Source organism: Lonchura striata, chromosome 11 (genome assembly GCF_046129695.1).
Source record: "Lonchura striata isolate bLonStr1 chromosome 11, bLonStr1.mat, whole genome shotgun sequence".
Lineage (NCBI taxonomy): Eukaryota > Metazoa > Chordata > Aves > Passeriformes > Estrildidae > Lonchura > Lonchura striata.
Window position 1 is genome coordinate 6,806,790 of NC_134613.1, and position 25,969 is coordinate 6,832,758.

Here is a 25,969-nt window from a genome sequence, read left to right on the forward strand (position 1 = left end):
AGTGCAGGACATGGGCTTGAACAACCTCTCACATTCCCCCTGCTCCATGCACTGCCACAGCTCCTGAACATCACAAGTTTGGGAAATAACAGCCAGACGTGAGAGATTTTTGGCACCAATCTCCCTAAAACAAGAGGAATATGGCTAATTATGAACTTTCTTTTATCAAGAAAGGAGGGAGACCAGACACTCCTCCAGTCACCCCAAGACCAAACAGACCAAGTTATGCCAAGAATTAAGTGTGTGATATTCCAGCCTGGAGGAACCTTATGTTAACAACGAACATGACTCCAACACTCTCCCAGCTGCCTGCAAGTGGAAAGGCCACAGATTTGTCTGGAAGAGTTGTCCATGAGAGGAGGAAACATCTCCTGTAACCTTGAGGAGAGAGAGATTAATAATCCAGCTCCCCCAGTGCTGGGGATGGGAGGCTCTGATGAGCTATTTGGCAAGTGCTGTAGGAAGAGACTGCAATGCAAAGTTAAATAATTAGGTCACTGCAGAGCACAAGGAAAGAAAGTAGAAATATTCTCTGATTCCAGAGAAGGAGCAAACAGCTGCATTTGTGGAGACAGGCTGCATCAAGGTCCTCAAGGAGCTGGGGAGGGGAATGGGTTTCAAGGTCTTGGGGAAAGCAAATCCCAGACACGAGGCCATGACAACGAAACATACTCAACAGCTGGGACTCCTTGGGATGAGATGGGAAACCCTCTTCCAAGGAAGGTTTTTCCCACTCAGATCTTGGCAAGCCACTGTGAGCATTTCCATTTCACTTATCCAAGGTCTCTCTCAGGCCAGCCAGCCATGGATTTCACTCCCAGAACAGCCGGACAGTTTCTGAACTACCATGACTCACCCTAAATGTGTTTGAGGACAGGGCAGATCCCAACAGAGCTGCGTGGGGCTTGCCTCAGGTATCCCAAGCCATGGTCTTGCCCTGGGATTCCCAGAGCCATGCAGGGACACCCGTGGAGCTGTGCTGCTGTTCATCACCTCTGAGCACAGAGCCCATAAGGAAATCACAGGTGGTCTCCTGCTGCACCATCCCAAGTCTCTCAGCTGTCCATGGTGCACAGGAAGGAAGGACATGAGGAAATAACAACTGAAATGTCACAGAGATTTCCACAGCATCAGGTAGGTTTTGAGTGGCACTTGAAGGGAATTCCAGCCACTTGGCTCTGCCCCACTCCGGGAAGGTCAGAGCTCCACAATGAGCCATATGTTCAGCCTTGGCTTCCCTCACAGTGCCAGGACATGTCTGCAAGGAAGGAAGCCAGAGGGAACGTGGATCACCACCGAGACGGAGCCTCTCCTTGGCTCCCACCCTAATTAACCATCGGAAGGGCCCTGCCGTGCCAATAAAGAGTGTGGGGTAGGTAATTAATTAGTGGCCTGTTGGGATCCCAGCACCTCTCGCCCAAGCCCAGCTCCATGGATTGACACAAAGCAGATTTAATGGAAACGCAGTGGATTTCCCATTGTGGCTTTGAGCTAAATGGAACTGATTTTGGAAGGAACCTCATTTACAGCCCTGTCCCATGACTGATGCTTGGCTCCTCACCCTGCATGTACAGGAGGAGACAGGAAAGGAACCTGCCTGTGGAATGTAGGAATGACACAGAGAGAGCCCCTGAGCTAATTTGTGAACTATTTATGCTCTCCATCCTCCCTGCATAAGAAACCAGCAAGGGCAGAAGGACACCACAATCCTTTCCCACAGTAGGAAGCTGGAGGTGAAAAGTGTCCAGGAGCTGGAACAGGGACAGCAAACCAAAGCTCAGGTGGTTCTTTTCCTCTCCCATGACCATGGGTGACATTGAAGCACCAAGGTGTCAGGCCCAGGGGAAAGAGCAAGGGCAGAAAGACCATCAGGAAATAACATCAGGGCAGCCCAAAATATTTTTAAGAGCTGCTCAGAAGACAAGATGAAGAGCAGCTGCCAGAGGTCAAGGGATGATCTGTCTGGCTTGGCATGGAATAAGACTTTTCTAAGGGTACTGAGGATCTGTCACCATGGATGATACCCACTCTGCCACATCCCATCCAGAGATCCAAACCAGAGCCAGCTGCAGCATCCTGCAGATGCACAGAACATGCACAGCAGTGAGACAAAGACACACTCTTGGGTGTCAGGGCTGTTTGTGGGCCCAACCAGTGACAGAGCTCTAGAGGGCAAAGAGTACAGCAAGAAAGGTCACCCTGTTTAGAACAAGGTGCTCAGAGCCAGACAGCACAGTGGGACAGGCCAGAACAGCCCGGCACACCAGGAGAAAGGAGCCATCCTCTGCCCAAACTTGTAGTTGTCCTCCCTTCCTACCAAGCTCTCTGGCTCATTAACCTTGTTTTGCTTCTCTTCATCTCCTTTATTGCAGCTGGAGCCTTTCCAGCTCCCTCTCCTGGCTTGATGTCCCTGTCCCTTGCAGCCCTGCTTTGGGGGGATGTGTGCCATGCTGCTCTTATCCATCTATCCCCAGGTCACAGCATTGTCCCAACACCAGCGACTTCACACTGGCCTCTCCCTGGTGACATCCACACTGGGAGCTACTGTAACCTCTCCTTTCTCTCTTGTCCAAATAAACTCATCTTGAAAAGATCAAGATTTTTCTTTCCAACAGATACCTTTTTCACTCCTCTCGGTCGGCCCTCATTTTTCCACATAAAGCTGTCAGTTCCATGAAAATGTCAGTGCAAGGCTCGGCAACCATCGAGAAACAGATCAAGTGGAATGAATCATTTGGAAAGCAAAGAACAGAACAGAAAAATCTATGATTCATCCACACCTTGGGTACTGCGGGCACTTGTGGTCCCTTCATCTCAAAAGGGGATAGCAGAACTGAAACAGATTCTGAAAAGAGCACAACAGATGGTGGTAGACACACAGCATAATTAAAAGCACAATTACTGAGGCACAATGAAGTAGGCTCAGACTCGTTAGTGAGCAAGAGAAAAGGCTTGTGGGGAAAAAGTCAGGGTGTGAAGTCATTATTGCTGTGAAGGGGGCTTGGCTCCTCACCTCCTCCCCCAGGCCAAGGGCTCAGGGCTGTGGATTAAGCTTGGAGAAGCCCCCCAGGAGGTGCAGCCCACCCCTCCCACCCCAGACCAGGGAATCCATCCTCTGCATCTGCTCCTGAAGCTGGCACGGAGGCTTTGCTTCAAGTGTCTCAGGAACAGAGGGACAACCACATTCACCTCTACAATTCCCATTATCTCCTTACTCTCCGTCAAACATCCTCTCTTTTCTCTATCTTATTAGGAAAAAAGCTCATCCCAGTGTTCTCAGGAGTAAGTTAATTATACCAGTGCTGAAGGCCTTTCCTTGCCTCTCCCCATCTGTCATCTTTCATTCATTATGAAGGAATGAGCCCCCACCTTCTATCAGCTCATAGCACCAGGCCACCCACCAGATTTCCAATGAAGCACTGCCGTGCTTTTCTTTATTCATGCTTCTAGCAGGGAAAAACACCCAGAAACCTTTTTACTTGTCTCCAAAACCTCCTTTTGCTGTGACTCTACAGCAAGTTTGCCAGCACAGCACCGGGATCACAGTAAGGATTCCTTCACTGCTCCTCTGCTCACCTCCACCAGGCAGGAGCTCTCCAGGACAAGCCTCCTCCTTTTCCCTGGTGCAATTCCACACCACAAAGCTTGGTTTTGCAGCTCTCGTGCTGAGGATCTACCAGAGGAGCTTCCCCAGCTGCATCCATCACTGGTTCAGTATCTTCCTCTTCTGATCCATTCCTTTCCAAAGGACCATGGGAGGGACATTCAGGCCCCTCACTGTACTGGTCCCACTCTCTTCTTAGACTGGTTGAGCTGGGCCAGGGCATGCAATGGGCTGGGCTGGGCCCAAGTCCTCTCTGGCCTGCAGGGAAGGAAAGGTCTTGGAGCCAGATTTGTGTGTGGAATTAGCTGGAATCCCTTCAAAAGCCTGCAACACTTCATCTCCTCAGCAAAACATCCGAGATGCTGCACATTTATTTACTGTGATGTTCCAAGTTATAAAGTGCCTTTCTAAACCACGCTGGATACACACTGGATGGGAGCTGGCATTGTCCATTCTGCACTTGGAAAAGTCCATAAAGAGGCTGGAGGAGCTCTAGGAGCACAGGGGAAGCCTGGTGGATGTTAAGTCACTGATAAACCTGCTTTGAAAGCAGAACCTCTGCTAGCATAGAAAAGGGCCAAGATTTTGGAAAAGATTTCACACTCAGTACTGAGCACTGTGCTCAGGAAAACCCAATTATCCAGGACAGCAACCCAGAGAGGCAGAACAATCCCTGTCCTTGAAGACACACAAAAGCTGACTGGATGGTGGCCAGACCAACTGGACTTCACTGGCTCCAGCTGGCTCTGGAGACTCCCTGAGTGTCCTTTCACCCCATTATCCACTGGCTGTGGAACTACACATCCCTGACACCACAAACAAGTCTCAGTTGCACAGAGAACAGCAAGGCTGTTCCAGTCAGCCCCAGAGCACTCCCTAGAGCTCAGCTCTCCTCCTTGGCTCCCTGGCATGAGATACCCACAGCAGAGGACCTTCTGGCCCAGTCCCTGAGCTGGGGGCCTTTTACACACAGGAAAATGTCTCCTGTCTTGACAGCATTCCCACAGTCTTGCGGATAAGCCAGAGGGTGCCCCTGGAAAAACAATCTGCAGGAAAGCTGAAATGCTGGAGTGAAAGTCTGGCTGGTTTGCATTTGAATTTCAGTAAAAAGGCACTTAGACCAATGTTTGGCTCCAAAAACCCTTCCAGGTTTGAAAGCCTAAGAGCCTTGCTAAAGCACTTCTTGGCAGTGGAGTGCTGTCTGCAGAAGAAACACCAGTTCCCACTGACAGACTCAGGATGGGAACTGCCCCTCCCTTACACCCTGACACACCTCAGGACTAGCATCCTGTAAGAATGGATTTTACACCTTCACCTGGGGATCATCCTGGAAAACAAGGGCTTATAAAGCCACTTTATAACCTGGAATATCACAGCAAATAAATGTGCAGCATCTCAGATGTTCTGCTGAAGAGATAAGGCGTTGTGGGCTTTTGATAAGATTCCACATACAAATCTGGCTCCAAGGCCTTTCCTTCCAAGCCGACTGTTACTAAGCCCTTCCATCAATGCAGTGACTGACTGCATTCATCCTGAGCAGGACTTTCTCTGACCTCTTCTTCCTTGCTGCAAAGCTTGCCCTCCTAACAGTGTAGCACAATGAGAGAGGACCATGCTGCAGGACATGAGTTGAAGGATGTTGGGTTTTTCTGCTTGCAGGTGTTTTCAGGGACCTGTTTTGAACCGACATCACCTGGATTTGCTTGGACATTTGTAGCCTCACACCCTCAGGACTGTGCAGTAGCACAAGGGAGGGTAGTTTTCCACCAGGGAACTCAGCTCTGAAGTCTGTGTGTATTCCAGAACTGGCAGGAAAATAGAGAGGAGCAGAGGCAGCATCACAACAGGAAACATGAGAGACTTCCCTTGGAATAATCCCTTCCACGGAAAGGGGTTCAAACAACTATAGGCTCTTCCAGATTACACCTTCCAGATCCCTGGGAACAATCAGAAAGAGGCTGAGTTGTTATTTCCACAGCCTGATTCTGGAAACTGCACCCAGTAACACTTTACAGAGATGGTTCAGCACTGGCCCTGCTCCTGTTTCCCACACATGCAATAAAAGAGTGTGCTGGCAGCTCAGAGAATTCCCCATGGCATGTTCAATTGTGGCTGATGTCCTTTAAAATAATCAGTGCATCCTCCAAAACACTGCCTGCATTCCCTGCTCCTGAAAACTGCCTGCTGGAAGTGCTAATGTGCTGTTAGACTCTGTGTGATGATTATAGATGATAAACATAATTATTTTGGGTCCTGATTGCCTCTGCTGTCTCCATTCTGCTGCTGATGTGTAAAGCAATCTCAGTGTTATCAGTTTTATGGGCAGAGTGTGGAGGTACAGATTTATTCCTGAAGCCAAACCCTCAGGGAACAACACCCCTCTCCCCCCCTCCCTTCTGAGGCACTGAGCTGTGCTGTGACAGATTCATGCCTCTTGGAACGTGGAGTCTTTAAGATGCACCTGAACACTGCCCAGCCCAGGACAGACAGTGATGGAGGTGGGTTTCCTCATCCAGCTGTAAATCCCAAGGGAAGGGAAGCACTGGTGATGGAGTGGGAGTGATTTGACTGACCACTGCCCAAAGCAGTGCTTCAGGCAGGATTTCATGGAGATGAAGAAAATCAAGTCTCCTAAAGCAGCACAGTGGCCCATTTGACCTGGGGGTACCGTGTGTGCAGCTGGGGGTGGGGGAGCCCTTCAGATTAGGACCAGCAGATGCCTCAGGTTGGGATCCACAGCACAAACCTCTGATTTTTGTTTTAAACCCCTGACTAATCCATCCTCCACAAGAGCACAGTTCCTTTCCAGCCATGAGAATAAAGCACTGCTAAGCCCTATGGGGAGGATGTCATCATCCCTTATAGAAGAAGTGAGAGACAGGAGACACATGCTGTGAGAACTGTAGGGAACTGCACAGGAGAAATAACCAAAGGAAGGCCCACTCTTTGTGTTCCACTGTCTTCTCTTTACTGTCCTATTGTCCTGTTTGTAGCCTTGGGTTTTGAACTCCCTCTTGGACTATCCCTGCCACATCCTAAGAGAGATGGACGTTGCAAGATCTGGACAGCCTGCACAGCACCATAAACTTTCCTGCCAGTGCAGGAGGAAGGAGTAACTGGAGAAGGCTGAGGAGCAGAAGGAATAGTGGGAATGGCAGATTTTAAGCTCCCCAAGCAGCCCTGCTTCCCTCCACAGTAACCCCATCATGACCTGGCTCCATAGAGACAGCCACTGCCTGGAAAACAACTCACTCTTTAAGTTTTATTATTAAATAGATAAATCCAGCCAGCTATCACAAGGCCCTGCAGCCAGAGCAGCTAAGGAAAGGATTGGAGAAGCCAGAAAAGCTCCAGTGAGAGCAGGTAACCAAAGACGTGTTTAGCACAGAGCAGAGACAAGGCTCCTCACACGAGCAGGCTGCAGCCCCACAAACATCCCCCCTGGCCTGGCTTGGCCATGCAGGGAATTTACACGTACAGGCAGGGAGACGCCGAGCCCTGGCTGCTCAACAATCAACTTTTATTCTCTGCAGACCAGCAAAGCCAAGATTTCAGTAAACACACAACCCCAAAAATGTGCCCGCGGATTGGGTAGAGCAGAGCCTGTGCTCTGCCTGCCAAACTACAAAGCCCTGCTCCGGTGGGTGGTTTCACGGTGAGGTTTCTGTGGGGAGGAAGTGTTTCCAGTGGTCAGGGCAGGGAGCAGGGCTCCAGGAGACCTGGATCCCATCCCTGGCTCTAGGAATCTGGAAAGCTCTCATTGCAGGAAATCTCACACACACTCAGGAGCTGCTCTCCCTCTGCCCATCCCTCTTGCTGAGGCACAAAACGCTGCTCTGAGGGGAGGCTGATAACACTGCCTGACCTTGCAGGGGTGCTGCGGCGCTGGGTGATTGATGCCTGAAAGGCTGTCAGAGCTCTCTGGATTAAAATCTCTCTAGAAGGCACTGGGAGAAGGCACATACGGGTGCAGACACGTGAGAGGGAGACAAGCAGCTCACACACACTCTGCTCCCCTCCCTGCCTGCAAATCCCCACACGGACTTGCTGGGCACGCTACTTTGCATTTTAAATATTTACAAGATGGGCCTGCAGAAAACCTGGGGTTTAGAGCAGAGCAGCCAACACTCAGCTCAAAGCTGCCCTCGCAAACCCAGCCTGTTGCTCAGGCTGCCCAGGCTCAGCCCCAGTTCTCCTGAGCCCAGCCCTGCTCAGTTTGGCCGGCTGGAACCTGGGACCTCTTCTGGCCCTTGGCATGGCTTTCTCTTCCTTTCACCCTCCATGTCATTCACATACTGCTTACTCCATCTTTTACCTGATTAATGAAGACAATAAAAAGGCTGGAAGCCCTGATCCCTGTGGCATGCCTTTGGAAAAGTATCTCCTTGACCAGCTCCCATCACCTCCTCCATGGGAAGGACCTTGCCTGGAGGTGTGCAAAGCTCCTAGAGCAGCTCCTTTGCCCCACCACCTGCACCAACAGTTTCTATAACAAATGGAAAAGGAAGCAGGAAGGAGTATCACTCTCACAGGATGGCTCTGTGTTGAGCAGCTGTGCTGGGCTTGGCTCTTTACAGTATTTTATCCAACTTTTGGGCTCCCTTCCTCTCCTAAACAGATCTGAACACTGTTAACTTTTCTAAATCTTCTCTTACCTTATTGACTGTGTTTCAGAAATAGGTGGAATGAGTCAATCACAGACGACCAGTTTATAACATTGTAAGCTACTTCCCTCAAGTGGAGGGAATAAAAATCATTCAGCTGTGTGTCACAGGCTGTGTGTGTACCTCAGGTAGGAGGAAGATAATGGGAGATGGACACCTGCACAAGGTAGAACCTACCAACCTGTCTGAAAGATGCTAGGAGAACAGGAACATTGCCATTGACAGTGCAGAATAAACTTGCCCACTGCACAGACCTCAGGGCACATGGGAGGCACCCTTCGTGTCAGATCCCAAAGGGGAAGGTGCTGAGAGCCCAGCAAGCTCCCACATGGACAGCTCATCTACATCCGTGCCCAGGTTCTGGGAACATGCTGAATGCAAGCTGAGATGAGTGACAAGTGCTCCTACACAGCATCTCAGCACAAATGGAAGATACTGCTTAGAAGCAGATTGAGGGGTGAAAGACCTGAGTCCTGTGGAACAAAGCTTTCCTGCTTCCCAGAGCTGGGGCTGAGAGACACGATGGGATGGAGGGCACCAGGCCCAGCTGAAGGAGCTGGCAGAACTGGTGGTGGGACCTGCACTCACCCCAAGTCTCATCTCCTGGTCGCTGTTTTCCTCAGAGAAGCCAATGACACATGAACAAAGAATCCTCATTTCACCGTAGTTCTACAGTTGTGGAGAAAGAAGCCCAGCTCCAGCCTCTTCCCTGGGCTGCAAGCAGGAGGATGTTTCATCTCCTGCAAATGCTAAGAGATAAGAGAGGTTTAGCATGAGGCAGGATTTGTTTCTGATCAGTCCAACAAAGGGACACACAACCCGTTTATCACTGGAAATTAATTATGCCATCAATGCAGATGCCTGCAATTACTTCTGTTAAATATTATCTTTAATTAACTGTAAAATATATAATTAATAAACTTGCCCCCTCATTTTTGTTAAGTTTCACTGCTAAGACCTTATTACTGAAATAAATCTTCCTAGCAGCTCACGTTGACAGAACAGAGGAAGGTGCACGCCTCTAGTACAGGATAATTTCCGTATGGGAAGTGGAATTAGGAGGGAGGAATAATCACCTCTCTTCGTGGCTAGGACTGTAGAGACACCCCACTCTGCCACCAGTTGTTTCAGCTCGTGCTGATTGGAAGCAGGCACAGAGAATCTGCTTTGGCTGGCAGGGCTGGCTCGCTCTGAAAGCTGTCAGGCAGAGGCACGCTCATTTTTCGAGCCTGGAGAAACAAAAAATAAATTTCCTTTGCTGATTTACAGTCCATTAAAGAAGTTTTCTGACTGTAAAACTGCACAGAAAGACCTCGGTGGTTAGGCTGGTTTTTTAGAAGCCCTGTGTTGCTCCAGCTCTCAGTGCTGTCTAGAGCTGCATGACTGATTTGCTCCCCATGTACATCAGAACTGTTTGGATTCAGGGAGGTTTGGGGATGGCTCTTAAACCATCCCAATTAGAAACGCTTCAAAAACATTGCTGAAATTTGACTCCAAGCATAAAATTCCCCTTAGACTTTGTCTCCACTTGTGATCTTTACCTCAACTTCGTTGATTGCCAGATTAACCAGAGGTAATTAAAATATTTCCAAAGCTGTTCTGGGCAACACTTTTTGCCTTTCTGCAGGTGACAAATGTTCGTGGTTTGCCTGAGGCTGGTGTTCCCTCCTGCCTGAGCTGAGCATGCCAAACCCAGAGGAATGCCTGCTCCATCACCATCCTCCCTGCCTGGGGAAGGTGGCACAGGGACCCAGGGACTGCTGGCATGAGGGAGGAATGTACAAGCACAGAGATCCGGCTCCTGGGCATGGAGAGACATGAAGAGGCACACAGGAGGAGAAGGGCTGTACGACTTTTAAGGAAACCTTATCATTTCCCTGCTTTTGGAGGTACCTGGATGACCCACAGGCTGCAGAGCCATTTGCACACAGCCTGGCAGTGTCAGTGCAGGTGAACTTCAGAAACAGAAGCACAGAACCACTGAGGCTGGGAAAGACCTCAGTGATCACCAAGTCCAGCGCTCCACCCAGCACCACCACCAGCGTCACCACTAAACCATGTCCTCAGGTGCCATATGCACATCTTTGTTGAACACTTCCAGGGATGGTGGCTCCACCACATTCCTGTTCCAATGTCCGACTGTCCTTTCTGTGGAGAAATTTTTCCTACTACCTGGAAATTTTACCTAAACCTCCCCTGGCACAATTTTCCCTTCAAGGCCCTGGTTTGGTCCTATTTGGAGTTATTTCACAGAGTCATTGAAGCTGGAACAGCCCTCCAAGACAATCAAGTCCCACCTATGACTGATACCCACCATGTCACCAGCCCAGAGCACTGAGTGCCATGTCCAGGCATTCCTTGGACACCTCCAGGGATGGGGACTCCAAACCTCCCTGGGCAGCTCATTCCAATGTCTGAGCAGCCTTTCCATGAAGAAATTCCTTCTGATGTCCAGTCTGAGGCTCCCCTGGCACAGCCTGAGGCCTTTTCCTCTTGTCCTTAGTAGAAGAGGAGAAGGAATCTCACCTTAACCACTGTACCAAGGTTTTGGCAATAAGATGAACTTGGGGAGACAGGGGTTGTCAGTTCCTGGCCATCCACTACCACTTTGTCACCCCATTTTGCAGCTGGGCAGACTAAAAAGGGTTCTGTGGGTTGTGAGTGCTGGAAATGCACAGCCCCTGACACAAAGCATGTCCTCTCTCAAAAAAACATACTGGAGGCCCTCACCCTGCTACAGGCCTGAGTCTAAAGAAAAGGCTTCATTCTCCACTTCATTTAACTACCACTTAAAAATGGTGTTGGACAAATGTTAAAACAGCCAGCCAATTTGATTACACAAAAATTTTAGAGTCAGCAAATTATCTAGTGAAATGATGCATATAGAAATGTTAATTCAACAGCAACCAAAGCCTTCCACATCCCTTAACATCTAAAGATGATAATTCTACATAAAGAAAAGAGAGGCATAAGCCTACTGTCCTTGTTGGAGAAAATACAGGAATATTCTAGCACTCATCTACAGTATACCCTATATGCAGTGATATAAATATCAGGGGCTGAGGGAGAGTTTAGAACTGGGTTTGGGCTCTGAAATCATATTATTTGCCCTGAGTTTGCTGGGGGAGAGGCTCCTATATCAGCCCATTCCCGCCATGTGCCTCTCTGCAGAATCCTTCTGTATAAAAGTCTAATTTTCCTGTTCTATACAAAGCATAAAGGTACTTTATTTTGACACATACACACACCCACCCTCGGGAGCGAGGACCCTTTGTGCCCCTTCCTAGGCATTTTGTTCCTCAGGATTCCTGCTGGACCAGACCAGGAACACTGGAGAGGGAGAATGGAAGAGTTAAGCAACTTAACTCTCTGGCTCTTGGGCCGCAGAAGGGGAGGGAGCAGGGAGGCAAAGCATCTGGCTTCCCTGCTTCCCTAACAGCCTGGCGGGAAGGCTGCTGTCAATTCTGCCTTCTGCCTTGTTGGAAGAAAGTAGAAGTGACAAGAGGCCCTCTAGGCAGGCAGCCAGGAACCACAAATTCAATTGTGCTACCTCCTGAAACTGGACATTTTTTTTTGGAGACCCTTTCCCTGAAATTGTTTTGATTTAAAAAAAGGACTGTCATCGCAGTTCAGGGCCAATTCATCACCCCTGCTCTCCTGGCTCTCTTTGCCTCCATGCAAGCACATTTGCACAAAAGGATTTCCATTTTCTGGGCTGCTCTACAACCAGCCTCACCCACAATAAATACACAGACACATAAATATGCACACACACACACAAACACTGTTATTTATAGGTACAGGCTCTGCCACAGACAGACGCACGGCCGGGTGTGTTCCTTCGCTGTGTAACACGAGGGCTGCGAGCGCCACGGCAGCTGAGTTTACTCCACACTCACAGCTTAGGAAGCAGAGTGTGGGCCATACGGTCTGTCCCAGGGGCTTAGACCAACTGGCTATTGGCTGGTGCTGTTGTTCTTCTAACAAGCTCCTGGATATATGGCAGGGGCTGCAGAGAAATGCAGCTGGAGGAGCCTCTCCCTGTCAGCAGCAATCTGTCACTGCATGCTCGCACCCGCCCCGTGCAGCACAAAAGCTGCACGCCAGTGTCAGCACAAAGGTCAGGCTGCAGGTAGGCTGGGGGGGTTCTTCCTTTCTGGGAACGTGCAGCCAGCTTGAAGCACCGTCTGGATGCTGCAGCAGGAATTTCAGCCTCACAGATGCCTGGCTATAATTTAAAACGAGGCAGCATTTCCATTACAAACCCCATTTTTCCCTGTGGATTTATACCTCAGCTATTCAGCTCCACTTTGGGGTGGACCTTCTTCACATTTTTCCTGCACAACATTTAAATCCAGCTCAGCCTCTTGTTGGTTGTGAGATGGAGAAGGAAATTACGTATGCACACAAACACTCACGAGCACACACAAAAAGCTTACACAAACATATGCCCGCAGAGAGATCTGTCACAAAAACCCAGACTAGTCAATGCAAATAAGCTCGATTTTAAGAGTGAATTAATTTGACTTGATTATTCTAAATTATTAACAAGTTCCAGCAACCTTAAAATGCAATAACCACACTCAAGCTTTCATCTAGGTTAAATGGCAACAGATAACTTACACTGATAGAGATGATATCAGTATTAATCTGTGACAGCAAAGTTGGAGGCACAAACCTGACCCACTCAGAACCCCTCTCCTTGCAGCAGTGTGTTAACAACTCCTGGATGCTTCCACTCTCCTGAAATATTCCAGTGCAATGAATCACTCCCAACAGAGCCAGAACCCCTCTGCTTCCCTGGCTGCCAGGTGAAACCTGACCTGCACAACACTCCTGTCTGTTTAGGACTTGCTCTGCCTTAGAAAGCCCATTCTGTTAGGGTTTTTTTAACTCTCTATTGATTCTACTTTGATGTAGTCCAATAAAGCACATTGACAGAAGCAATTTATGTTGGCCAGTGCCTCCAGTTCCAAGAAAGCCTTCCTGGCATATGAAGAAGGGTTAATCACCTAGCAAGTACTATACAGGTTATCCAGTTATCCCTGATTACCAGGTTCATTCAGTCCAAGCCCAGGCCTGAGATGAGGAATGACTTCCTGTTTCTCCTACTCCCAAGCAGAAATAGGTGTAATTCCCTCTATGATCAATATCTCACACCACACAGAATCATTAGGAAATCTGACAAGGATTTTCTCTATCTTAAAAGGAAAAAACTATAAGCTACCATTTGGAAGGAGATGAGCATTTCCTCACCTCTGATGGCACAGAAACCAATCCTGGGGCACCATAGCTGGCACTGGTACCAGAAGGGCTCAAGCACCTGGAAATTGTAAGATGTGCCTATTCACATTTCTGCACAGGTTTGCAAATACAAATTGTTCCAGTGCCACAAAGATCTCAGCGAGGCAGTTAGGAATAGCATGGACTTATCCTATCAACTGGAAACATTGCTGATGCTCACCTGATATGCTGTATTCCCTCTTCCTTTCCTGGTTTCACACTCAGACCTTGCTCCTTAGGCTGAGGAAGCACTGACCAAGATCATCACTCAGGGAAGACATTTAGTAGATGCTTAACTGTCTCCTAAGTGCAACCTAAGAGTTTCCTTGCCTCTTGCTAAGAGGGCAGAAGAGCAGAGCTGAGAGCTGCGGGGACTGGAAAATTCAGCTCAATTTAGCTACAGGGCACTTTAAAGTGCCTGTTGCATTTTTCATCTAAGCACAGCAAATCCCTTCACTAAGCACCAGCTCAGGTGGCCATAACTCCTGGAATGCTAAGTGGGGAGCAGCTACTGGACAGGCCATGATTCAGGCAGAGCAGGGAGCAGCTGGAGAGGGACACTGTCCTTCCAGGGAGGAGATGCCACCTGTCAGCAGCACCCGCCGCTCCGGAGGCATCTGACCATGCTGGATTCTCATCCATCCAAAGCTTCCTGCAGTCACCAAGCATGGATAGGGTTTCACTCCTCACCAGCTGGAGCTCCAGGAAAGGCAAGTCTCTCTCCAGACATGAAGATGAGGGGGAAACAGAGAGGCTGTAGTCGTGACACAGCAGAGACGGCCATTGGGCACTTCCTGTGCTAACAGGACACTTGGGTGCTGAAAATGCAGCTCAGCACTTACAAAAGGAAAAGAACACACAGAAAATGTGGTCTTAAAACCCACCTGGACCTGCTGGCCCTGTGCCAGGCTCCCAAGGAGCCTCTGCTGCAAGAAGGGGGACAAGACACATTAATTTGCCATGAGGTTGTGAGCACCTAACTTAGGGCTCTTCATTGATCAGAGGAAGAGCTGCAGAGTTTCCTGTCTCCTCACAGAGAGCACTGCCCAGCACCAACAGGAGGTTTACTCATCCATCCATCCATCCATCCATCCATCCATCCATCCATCCATCCATCCATCCACCCTGAGCTCCATGGGCAGCTGGCAGTGCCCAGGGCTGAGGATGGATGGCTGAGTGTGGCAGCCAGGCTGGAGCACAGGCAGACAGGAGCAGGGAGAGGAGCAGCAGCAGCCCTGGGTGAGCTGTGATGGACACAGGGGTCTGCACCATGACCCCCAGCATGTGGCTGCTCCAGGATCCCCCAGAGCTCCCACATGGCAGCTCCTGAGTGCTCAGGACCACCAGGGCTGTCAGGACAAACACGTGGAACTCGTTGGCATCCCACCCAGGAGTTATGAAGCTATCACTCGCTCAGGCTGTCCACAGACAGTGCCAGCAGGCCTCAGAGCACTGCCTGCTCTCACCTGATTGGCATTTTTGGATGCTATTACTGAGAGGCAGTTTTGGAGCTTTGAGACCTGCTGAGGAGAATGAGGCCAAATTCTCAGCCTTTCTGAAAGCCTCCCCACTTCTGCCCTGCTTTGTCTTTTCTGGAAAATTTTCCCATGCTAAGTATAGCTCCTAACAGGTGCATGACCAGAGGGGACTGTCAGGGATGCAGCTGTCCCCACAGAGGCCTGGCTCCATCTCCATCTGTCTCACTGGAGCTGTCCATGCTGCCTAGCTGAGCTCTTCGGACACAGGATGGGGGAGCCTCAGGGATGCAGGCAGGAAATACACGTACACACACTCAGAGGGAGGAAGATTGTGCCAGGGAATGCCACAAACAAAGCCTCTGACATCAAACTAATGCATCCTTTGAGGCTTTAAAGACCCCTTGGCACACACAGGCAGGCTGCCAGCTAACTCATCTCTCTTCCTTGCCATGCGACCAGCCTGATGCCAAGGTCAAGCTTTAAAGGAAAGCTGGCTGCTCTGTAATCCCCTGTGCCTCATTTGGAGATGCCACAAAACTCGTAAGGATCAGTGACAGGAAATATTTGACTGGGGCCGAGGCCAGTGTGATGCCTGAAGTGTTTCCCTTGCCCAGCCAGATGCCAGGGCTGGCTCCCATCCTGCCAGCCCCACACCAGCCCCTTCCAGCTGGGAACCAGCTCTGGGGCCACAGGTGATGTAAGGCAGTGGCACAGGGAGCTGGGATCTCTGTAACACCCCAGAGTGGACAGTGGACATCAGGAGGCACCTCCACATACACGGTGGTGACAAGGTGTCCCAAGTTTGTAGGGGACAGGAGCTGGGGTGACCCTCCTGGGCACTGAGTTACCTCATCCCTGTGTAGGGATGTGAAAATATGAGCAAAGGGGCTAAGTGACAACCCTGCTCACAAACTAAAGGTGCTTCCTACCACTAAGGTGTCCTGGAATAATTCCAGGCTGACAGGGCATGAGGAAATAAGCATTTTGCAACAACCCATTGGGTGTTGCAGCAGGAACAGCTGATCTGGTTCACAAATCTGGGTCCTGGGACATGTGCTGTGCTAACAGGCTGGCTTGGCTTAATGGAAAGGTGATGAAAACCATCTGCAGGGAACGGGATGGTACCATGATATCAGCACCACTGGAAGAACAAAGGAGGAGGTTTTTGCAGTCACTCTGGGTGACCACAGAACGTGCTCCAGACTGTGCTTTGGCCACAGAGTCCCATGTCTGAATTTGGGGAAACCAGAGCCTGAGTCCCTGCTCAAGCTGCAGGAAACTGAGCCACAACCAGCCTTCAAAACTCTGCCTGGGGCTCAGTGAAGGGGTGGGAGGGGCTGGGTGAGATGGATGTGTATAAATCCTTAGCAGAGGGAAAATCCATTCTCTTCTTTAATTCTCTGTTCAAATTAATTTTAAAATGAAACCACACTGCTGGTAGCAATCCAGTCACACCCTCCCAAAGGAAGAATCCTGTATCCTGGGATTTGGGGTGACTTTCCTTCACCCTTTCACAACAACTCTTTCAGGCAGAAGTGCTGACTGAAGCTCTCTGGGTCTCCAAAGACCATTCCATCAGCTCGGTGCTGCTGGGGCTGCCAGGCTGAGTTATCACAGGTCCTGCCCTCCCCAGCCATTAATACCTGCTCACCAAGGGAGCCCTGGCCAACCCAGGCAGAGAAAGGCAACCTCGAGCTGCAGGAGTCTCCCACAGTAAGGAAGGAGGCATCAAAGGGTAAAAAGAGAAAAATAAATATACCCCAGGATCTCTGCATAATCTTAATGAAGCTCAGACAGCCCCAGGAAGGGAATGAATTACTGGGAGTCATGAACTTTCCAGTTCACATTCCCCAAGGAGCTCCAGCCACACCTCATGCCCAGCCCTGAGCCTGATGTCCCACAATCTTTCTGTCCCAATCCAATCCTTCTGTGCCAGGCAGAGGGTCACACTCCTGTCCTGCTGTCACCTGTGTGACTGTGCCAGGTAACACCTGAAAATCATATTTCTACCAAAGCCCAGAGTAAGCCAAGACAGAAGCAACACCCAGCATTCAGCAGCACAGCTGGAACATCTGCAGCATTATGCAATCCCCTGCCTGGCCAGACATGAGACTGAGAAAGGGTTTTCTGCTGAAAAACCCAAGATGTGGGTAAAACTCTCTGCTTTCAGTTTTAATCCCTGACCTTGAGTGCATTAGCCCCAAGACTTGTGCCAGCACCCCAGCAGTGAGCACAGTCACTCCCTGAACACACCAGAACTGAACAGGATCAGTGACCAGACACAGGAGCAGGGCTTTGTCCCTGGCCAGGGACAGCTAGCACCACAAACCCCACACAGGGATCTGAGCAGCCTTGGCCAAACCTCCTGCCTGCACTTTACCATCCAAACATCAATCCAGGGGGGAGGAAGGGGGTTGATGTGCTCCATGGATTAGAGCTGGTGAATTAAGAACCTATACAGATATTATCCAGGATCAGCCTTGAGAGCCCCAAAACACCCAGAGCCACAACTTTACTACAAAGCCTTCAGAAACAGGGTGTTCTTCAGATCCCATCTCCTGGGGCCCTGTGTCTGCATGCAAAATTCCACTTTTGTTACTGCAAAAATGGCACTCTGGGCTCCCACAGCTGAAGAGTCTGAGAATGCAGCTAAAGGATTAAATCCCTCCTCCCCAGACCAACAGTAAATAAAAGAGTTAAAGCAGTTCTGCAAACCAGAAGGATTTGAAGCCAATTTTGTGACTGTATCAGGCAGTTCTGGCATTCTTTGTACTCAGGAGAAGCAGGCAGAAAAAAAGGGGGATTGACCAGAGGACTGGGATGGCTCCCTCCAATGTGCAGATTTGTGGAGGTTGAAGGGCTGGCAGAGAGGAGGCAGAAGGAACCGGAGCAGACATTTGAGAGATTACAAATGCATTTCTGAGACAAAATTTGCCCTCAGTTGTGCCTGCATATCTCTGCAAACATACCTGGCCTCTGCTCCGTGGGTTGAGGACAATTTAACCTGGAGTCTGAACAATGGGATTAAGCACTGGATCAGCAGAAAAATGGTTGCAGATAGCTACAATTGCTACTGGAGAGTGATTGTTTCCCTGAGCCACATTGTGAAAGTGTCGCTGCCTTTGTGAGATTTAATGGTCCAATTATCCCAGGCGCTGTCACCTCCTCCCCTTGTGCACGCCCAGACCTGCTTCTCCTTTCTTCATGCCCCTCTCCCGTTCTGCCAGCAGGCAAACACACCTTTGCTGCTCCTTCGTGGGTAGTCCTCGACCTAACTTCTGCCCAGGGATGGGGGGCTGGGGATGCCAGACCAGTGGAAGAGGTGGTCTCTGGGATGGGTATCTCATCCTAAAGGTGGCTATCTGGGAGCTGGTCTTTTTCCATGGGTGAAAATCGAAGTTTTTACTTAATTAGCAGAAATCTAATTTAAAAAATTCTCATCGAAGTCATGTCAGGCTCTCCTCCCAAACTTCACAGTGAGCCATCATCCTGGTCTCCAGCAGCTCCAGCCTCTTGTCACACAGCACCTGCTCAGCATCCCAGCAGCTCCACCTGGCACTCACAGCAAGAGGCTTGGCTGGGATGTCCAAGGAAGAGGATTGAGAGGGCTCTGACAGACTACAAAGTGCTTCTATCACCCAAAGGTTGAGGTTACACCCAGCCATAGATCAACCAGTATCCAGACAGCCCCACAATCCCCCTCTAAGGAACATCTGCTAAATACTCCATAGGGAAAAAACCTACCTTTGGTACATGGCTGCTTGTAGGGCAACACCTGAGCCAAAAGCCCATAGAGCTCTGGCAATGGGCAGTGCTGCCTCTCCCCACCACAGCAGGGTCAGGTGAGAGTTAATCACAATTAACAGGGAGAGTTAATCACACAATCCCACAATGGCTGGGTTGGAAGGGACCTCAGAGCTCATCCAGTTCCACCCCTGCCAGGGGTAGGGACACCTTTCATCGGACCAGTTTGCTCCAAGCCCCATCTGACTCGGCCTTGCATACTTTTACATTAATTCCAGAATTCAAGAAAGGGCAGGGACTGATGTCAGGAAGGGGCAAAGCTCCTATTCTGCTCTCCTAAGAGCAGCCTGCAGCAGGTCATCCAAGACTATTAGCTCCTCACCAGGATATCAAAAAAGCACTAAAGCAACCAGAATTAAAGAGTTTCACCACAGGATTGGACATTTATGTGCACAAGAACAGCATCTGCAGGGACTCCAGCTCCAGTGACAATCAGAGCAGCTCCTGCCTCTCCTGCTCTGGGGTAGGAGCTGCTGCCAGCTGGGGTCAGGGGGGAATCTCCCCTCACAGGGTCATATTGCACAATTATGGGCATTATGGGATTTTTATGTCTTCCTTTAAGGCATCCAGCTTGGCTTCTGATGGAGATGTGATACAGGGCTGGAAGTTCTGTTGGTCTGTTCAGCTCAGTTTTTATGTCCTAATACAAAATTAATGGTTCTCTCACTGAGACTTCATGAGGCAAAGCTGCCTGCTCTGGGCATTTCAGAGCAAAGCAAAAGTGGGGCTGAAAACTCATTCCTTCCCAATGCTCCTGGATGGAACACATCCCTCAGCCCCCACCCAGGCTTGCTGACTTGCCTACACCATTACAGACTCTCGGGAGCAGCACGGTGATGCTGGACCCTCATGGGCTGCAGTTTGGAGCTCCCATGCTCGAGGGGTCCCTCAGCCTCCTGCTTCCTCTGCCAGGGATACCAGCTCCACAAATCCCTGCAGCACCAGCTGCAATGCAGGTGGGTTGCAAGCACTTTAAACCTGATTGTGCCACCTCTTCAGCAGCCTCTCCTGCTGACTAAAGGGCTGCCTGTCAGGTTAGGCAGGAACAGCTGTCTCAAAAACTGTATTTCAGGATTCACACAGAGGTTCCTTCTGATTGTATGGAACAACACCTCATCCATCATTCAGAGAGCCAGACAGAGCCACTCATCTTCACTCGATGACACCTTTTATCTACAAACACCTAGACTGACTCACAACCAGCCTGTGAACCCATCAGGATCTTTTTACCATGCCAGGGGCATGTTTTCCTGGCTCACGTCCAGCACAGTGCTGGGGGCTGGAAGAATTCCTTGCTCCCATGAGGACTTTTTCAGGGTTTTTCTGAGCAGACACTGTTAGTGACTGGAGCAGGCTGTTTTTGTGGAGCTGATTATTTTGGTATCCAAGTGGAAGCCAAGCTTTGCAATTGCCTGTGTGTGGCTGGCCTGTGGCTTGCCCTGAGCGAATCCATGGCACTGCTGGGAATTCTGAACCCAGAGTCCTGACTCAGGCGTTCTGCAAAACCACAGGGCCTGTTGCTTCCAGGCCCATCTCTGTGCTCCTGTGTCTCTGCTGGGGCCAGCACAGGGATGGAAAAGATTTGAACTGCTGGACCCACAACAAGGAGAGATGTGAGCAGCAGCCATCTCCCACAGTGCAGCTCCAGAAGCCTCTTCCCTTTGGCTCTGTGTCCAGCTGTGAACCTGCAACGACTTCCACCACCCTCACCCTTCCTACTTCCACCTGAGCCTCTCCAACACATCTCCACCTTACTGAAGGCAGCTTAATTCACTGGGTAAGAGGACTCAAATATTAGGCCCTGACTCTGAAATAGGGAATCTCTCTTGGTGGCCCTTAGACCTCAGTGACAAACTGACCACACAGAACAATGAGGCTGAGGACCAGAGCCTCTGAGCCCATCCTGTGACACCAAACACTCCTGCTGTGCCCTGCTCTGATCACAGCACCATGCTGAATCCTTCCTTCACCCCCCAGCTCTGTCTGTCTAGAGGAACAGTGTTCTAATTCCTAGAGGGATGCTGACCAAATCATCAAGACGTAATGACATTGTCTGGGTTGACATGCTGATCAATGCCTTTCATGCAAAATTATGCTTTCTGCAACTAATAAATATTGATCCTTTTTGTTCCTGTGCAGCAATAAAGAGTGACTTAAATGTCTGCCAGCTCTGAGCTTCCACCATCGTTTTCCAGCCCCCAGCTCCCTGGCAGCATCCTCTTCGCTTCCTACTGACATTGGTGCCACTGCCTGACCCCAAGGAGAGCACAGCACCTCCATAAACATCCACCCCCCTCAGTCCTTCTGTCCTTTGAATTGTAGTTATGTTACAGGGCTTCATGGGAAGCAGCGGAAAATAAATGGAATTGGAGGGAGTGCTGGAGAAAGGGAGCAGGGTCATGTCCTGGGCACATTTAGGATAATAAACAGGAGGAACCAGGCCAAGTGCAGAACAAATAGAAACATTTACAACTGCTTGGCTGGGGAATCATGTAAGTGCTAATGGGCTTGGTTCAGATTCCTTAAATCAAAGCTCTGAGCTCAGCAGCCAGCGCAGGCTGACAAACTTTGCTGGACACAGGGATCCATTCAGCCCTGAGGAAAGGCTGGGCTCCATGTGGCAGCAAGTCCTGCTCTATTTGTTTCTCTTCTGGAGAGAGGTCAAGCAGAACCCTGCCCTTGACACCCACTTGGCTCCCTCAGCTCCACGCCACAGTGCCCGGTGGCCACAGGCCACTCCTGTCCACACACGCGACCCCAGAGTGATGTGATGGCCCCTCTCAGGTTGGGCTCTGGCACCCTCTTTCCTCCAGGTCTCACTCCACTGCCTCTCATTCTCCCATCTCCCCACCCCCAATTGGAAGAGGAGCCTCTCCCAGTCTCCCAGTCGTGCAGAGAAGGGAACTGCACCAGAGAGCACAAGGTGTGAACTTGGAATCAGGGCTGCAAATGGATTGATGATGACAGGCAGAGGCCTGGCTTCAGTCACTGCTGCCTGGCAGCCAGGCACTGATTGGATTTGTGTGCTACACACATTTTGGGAGCACACTGCCTTCCTTTGCTGAAGGGATTCAAACCCATCCTGAGCAGAGTTCAGTTGCAACAGTGAACCACAAAGCAGGAAGGGCCAAAGGTCCACAGTGCCCTGTATAACCTCAGTGAAATGTGTCCTTTCACCACGCAGAGAGTGCTGAGAAGGCTTTTAAGGAAAAAAAAACTACAGATAAATACCCTGCCTCTGGATTACAGAGCTTAAAATATGATGGCATCTCCCCCAGATTGTGAATGGGTTCCCTGAAGAGCTCCTTCAGTTCTGAGACCCTCCCTTCCCCATTCCCCTCCTGGGAGAATTGGAGAGGCAAAGGGCTGCTGTTCCAGCAGATTTGCAGGAGTGGGAGTTGAAGAATCAATGAAGCTCTGAAAGCCAGTGGGGAAAGTCATTCTGCACCTTCCTGACACCAGGAATAAATGATTCAGCTGGAAAAGGAAAAAAAAATCCAACAACCCTCAAATGAGGCTGGAATTACCCTCTGGAGAGATATTTCATCTTGAGGAATTGTGTTTGCTGCAGTGTTCATCTTACTGAGCCACAGCAAGGCTTTAATATCCAGCAAAAGGTCAAATCTAAATAGGAATTGCCAGAGCCTGCTGGAGCTCCTGCCTGCACATGAGCTCCCAACCCTCACATGGAGCAGCTACAGCCAAACCAAAGCCTGAAACAGAATGGAGCTGAGCTGGACCACGTAAGGATATCTCCCTTCCCTATGGGATCCCAGACACAGCTCATCCCTGCACTCACTCCCTTTGGATGGGTACAAAAGGAACAGACCTTCCTGCCTGGGTGTCTTGAGCAGTGTTTGGAGAGAATGCCGAGAGCTTCCAGATGTTTCCACCCAAGGGATCTAACTGAATGTCAAGGAAGATGGGATTTCAAGGCACCCGAGGGCTGCAGGGGTGGCTGTCAGCTGCTTCTCAGCTGGAACATCAATGCTTGAAGCATTGCCAGTGCCCTCCGAGTCCAGCAGTCTGCAGGGCTGTGGGAGCTCTCTCCTCATGCCATCATGCCCATGGACAGACAGTTCTTCCCACTTTTCCCACTTCTGCTTTGGTACTGCTGCTGTCCCCCTCCACCCACACATCTGCTTAGACTCTCCTTGGTAATTTGTACTCTTCTTCCTTCCCTCAGACTGAGCTCTGCCCTCTGCTAGTCTGGTACTGCTATCCCGGGCTGCAGCAGAGTTCCAGGGATAAATTAGGCAGACAGGAGGTTCTCAGGGAGCTGCCTGTCTCCTCTACACTGTGACAAAGGTGTGTGTCCAAGAAAGAAAGGCAGGCACTGAGTCCTTCCTGTAACATCCACTGTCCTCCCCAGGAGGGCACAATGCTCATCAGTGTTCAGCTCATGAGCTGAACAGAGGGAGTTTTATCTAAAGAGCTGAAAATCTGCTTGAGCTTTGAGCTTGATAGCAAAACTGGTTCCATGCCACAGGCTAAATCTAGACCCTGCAAGGAAACAGATTTGGGAACTATCAAGAATCCTGACAGCCCTGAGCCTTCTACCAGCCATCTCAGTCACCCCACACAACATGGAGCCCTCCTGCTTTCCTGTTCAGGACCTTATCGGCCTCTACTAATTCATCTTCATGCTGCCCAGCAATTCCAGCTGTCCTTTCAGCCCTTCTTGATGAGCAAGGTGCCATCCATGTTGGGCAGCACACTGGTTTCTGTGCCAATGTGGAGGAACATCCACTGGGGATGAAACTACCACTCTGACTTCCACATGTGATTCAAGCCAGATTTCACTATGTACAGAGAGATTAAATTTCTCTAAGGTTAACACAAGATAATTTTTGTTCAAATATTTACAGTTAGAGCTCACCAGAAAATCAACAGAATTCTGCTGGACAACACTCAACTATCCACATCCCCCAAAGGCAAACAGGGTTTTTATGTGGTATTTAAAGGATCCTGAGGACATCCAGAATGAAGCCCTCACAATTGCTCCTGGGCCAGGCTGGGTCTGTGCCATACAGCCATGCCTCTGAGGAAAGCAGGAGAAACTTGCTGGCCTTTTCCTCCTAATAATGTGCCCACATGGACACAGCCAGAGCAGGTCACCAGCCCCTCACATGGTCACACAAACAGAGGAGGTGGAGACCATTCAGAACTGCATCCAGCAGCTACATACTTGGGAAGCCCATGCTGTGGAGAATGGGGTCAGATTGCTTCTCCCTATGTTTGGCCTTGTGGAGCTGTTTGTGTCTCCTGGATGCAAGACTTCCCTGGCAACAAACTGGAGCTGTCATTTGGGGATCTTGTTCTTTCTCTCCAGGATGTTTAAATTCAAGCCTCAAACTTGTGGTTGGCAGGGAATGGGGGCAAACAAAGAGCCAAACAATCTGCTGTCAGCTCCTGAGTGCCCAGCCTGTGACAGTTATCCCTCTTGTCCTCGGGGAATGGTGGAGTACAGAGGCAATGGCTCAAGGGCCTGTCACAGATTTAAGCTGCCCAGACTTACAAGACAGAATTTTAAAAAAACAACAGACAATAAGTGTACTGAAATATTTAGGCTTTTCTCCCTCCTCTACAGGGTCTGTTGTTTCATGAGAAGAAGGAAGACTGAGCTCACCCACAGCTGCACTAAACATCTGGGGCTTGAGGAACATTCCCTGACTGCTTCTGAACCTTTGTTTGCTACTCTCCCAAGTCCTGACCCTCTTTTTGACACATCAGCCTCTACTGGAGGCTCCCCTCCTGAGACTGCTCTCTGCTGTGTGTGCACCTGAGGTTTAATGGTTTTCTATTAGGGAAGTTTTCTGGGAGGAAAATTTGACAAAGCTGCTGTGTCAGGTGCAGAAGCTCAGGTGGAAATTGCCCTCTCCCTCCTCTGCTCCTTTCCAAGGGTTAAGAGGGAAGGTGAGAACAGGCTGGATCCCTGCATGAAGAGCTCTGAAGGGAGCACAGATATTACTCCCACCGAGCTGATTTAACAGCCTGCCTTCCCTAGGTGGACAATCAGCTTTCCAAGGGAGTCAGCGACTTTCTGAGACAGTGCTTTTCTGGGATGAAGTTCCTGCCTTTGAAGGTGTCTGATCTCTCCCAGTGCCCTGGGGCTTTCTGCTTACTCTGCTCTCCCATGCAACCACGTCCTGCAAAGGCATCCCATGCCAGCTTCTCTCTCTGCTGGATGCAGAAACATTTCCCTGCAGCCACAGTGTTTGTGTATGGTCCCCTCAATCCACCAGGCTCACAGGGAATGCAGGAGTGAACACAACTCCTTCCTCTTGGTTGTCCCCTCTAGCCCAACCCTACAGATAGCAGGTCAGGCCTCCCTGTGCTGCTGAATAAGGGAACACAGAGGCAAGGGGAATGCAGACAATATCCTAAACAAATCTGCTGTTTACAAAGTCCTCTGTAAACTGTTTACTTTGCTGGGGAGAAAGCATGGAGGAACAGCAGCTGCAGAGTGCACTTCCCAGTGGGAAGAAGTCCACTCCTGTTTGCTCCACTGCTGTGGGAGGGAGTGGAGCTGATGCACATCTGGAAAGGGTGCAAAGCATGAGAGAAAAGAAGCACCACCCACTCCCCCAGGAGTCAGGAGCTCTGGCTACCTCAGCACTGCCTCCCAGAGCACACTCTGAGGACAGTGGTCTGTCCCTGGGGTGCAAGGTGACAGGGAACAGCCATCCTCAGGCTCTGAGCAGTTCTTGTGATGGTCAGGCTGAGCTGTTCCCTGCTGCCAGAGGAAGCATCCCAGCCAACCCTGACGCTCACTTGGAGCCACATGGCTCTTGGGCTGTGTGAGGAGCTTTGTGACTCTCATCCCTCAGAAATGTGGTGTGTGGTGCCTCTAGCTCATGGCTAAACATGGGGAATACCAGCAAGAACACTGCAAAGTGCTGGCATAAAATAAAAGAGTGTGCTTCTAAACTCCCTGTTTCCTGTCCATGGAAAGTTCTTTGAAGTGCCTGTGCTCAGGGCAGTGCTGGAACACCCGTGACCCAGCTGACCAGCACAACGCTGGCCTGAGACACAGCGTGACTGCCCAAGCCCTGGGGGCTGCCACGGGGCAAGAAAGGCTCTGAGGGGAGACATGGAAGAGTTAACCTCAAACACCCTGATCAGTCCCCTTCACA

The 25,969-nt window shown here is 50.1% G+C and overlaps 1 long non-coding RNA gene across 1 annotated transcript in view; it reads right to left on the reverse strand.

Moving 5' to 3' along the window:
• LOC110483939 (uncharacterized) overlaps positions 1–25,969 on the reverse strand; it is a 63,580-nt gene that overhangs the window by 28,701 nt on the left and 8,910 nt on the right. The window contains exons 3-4 of the long non-coding RNA XR_002467658.2: positions 9,345–9,497; positions 8,857–9,017 (exon numbers count right to left, since the gene is read on the reverse strand). This is a non-coding gene — a long non-coding RNA (uncharacterized LOC110483939). The remainder of the gene's footprint in view (positions 1–8,856; positions 9,018–9,344; positions 9,498–25,969) is intronic.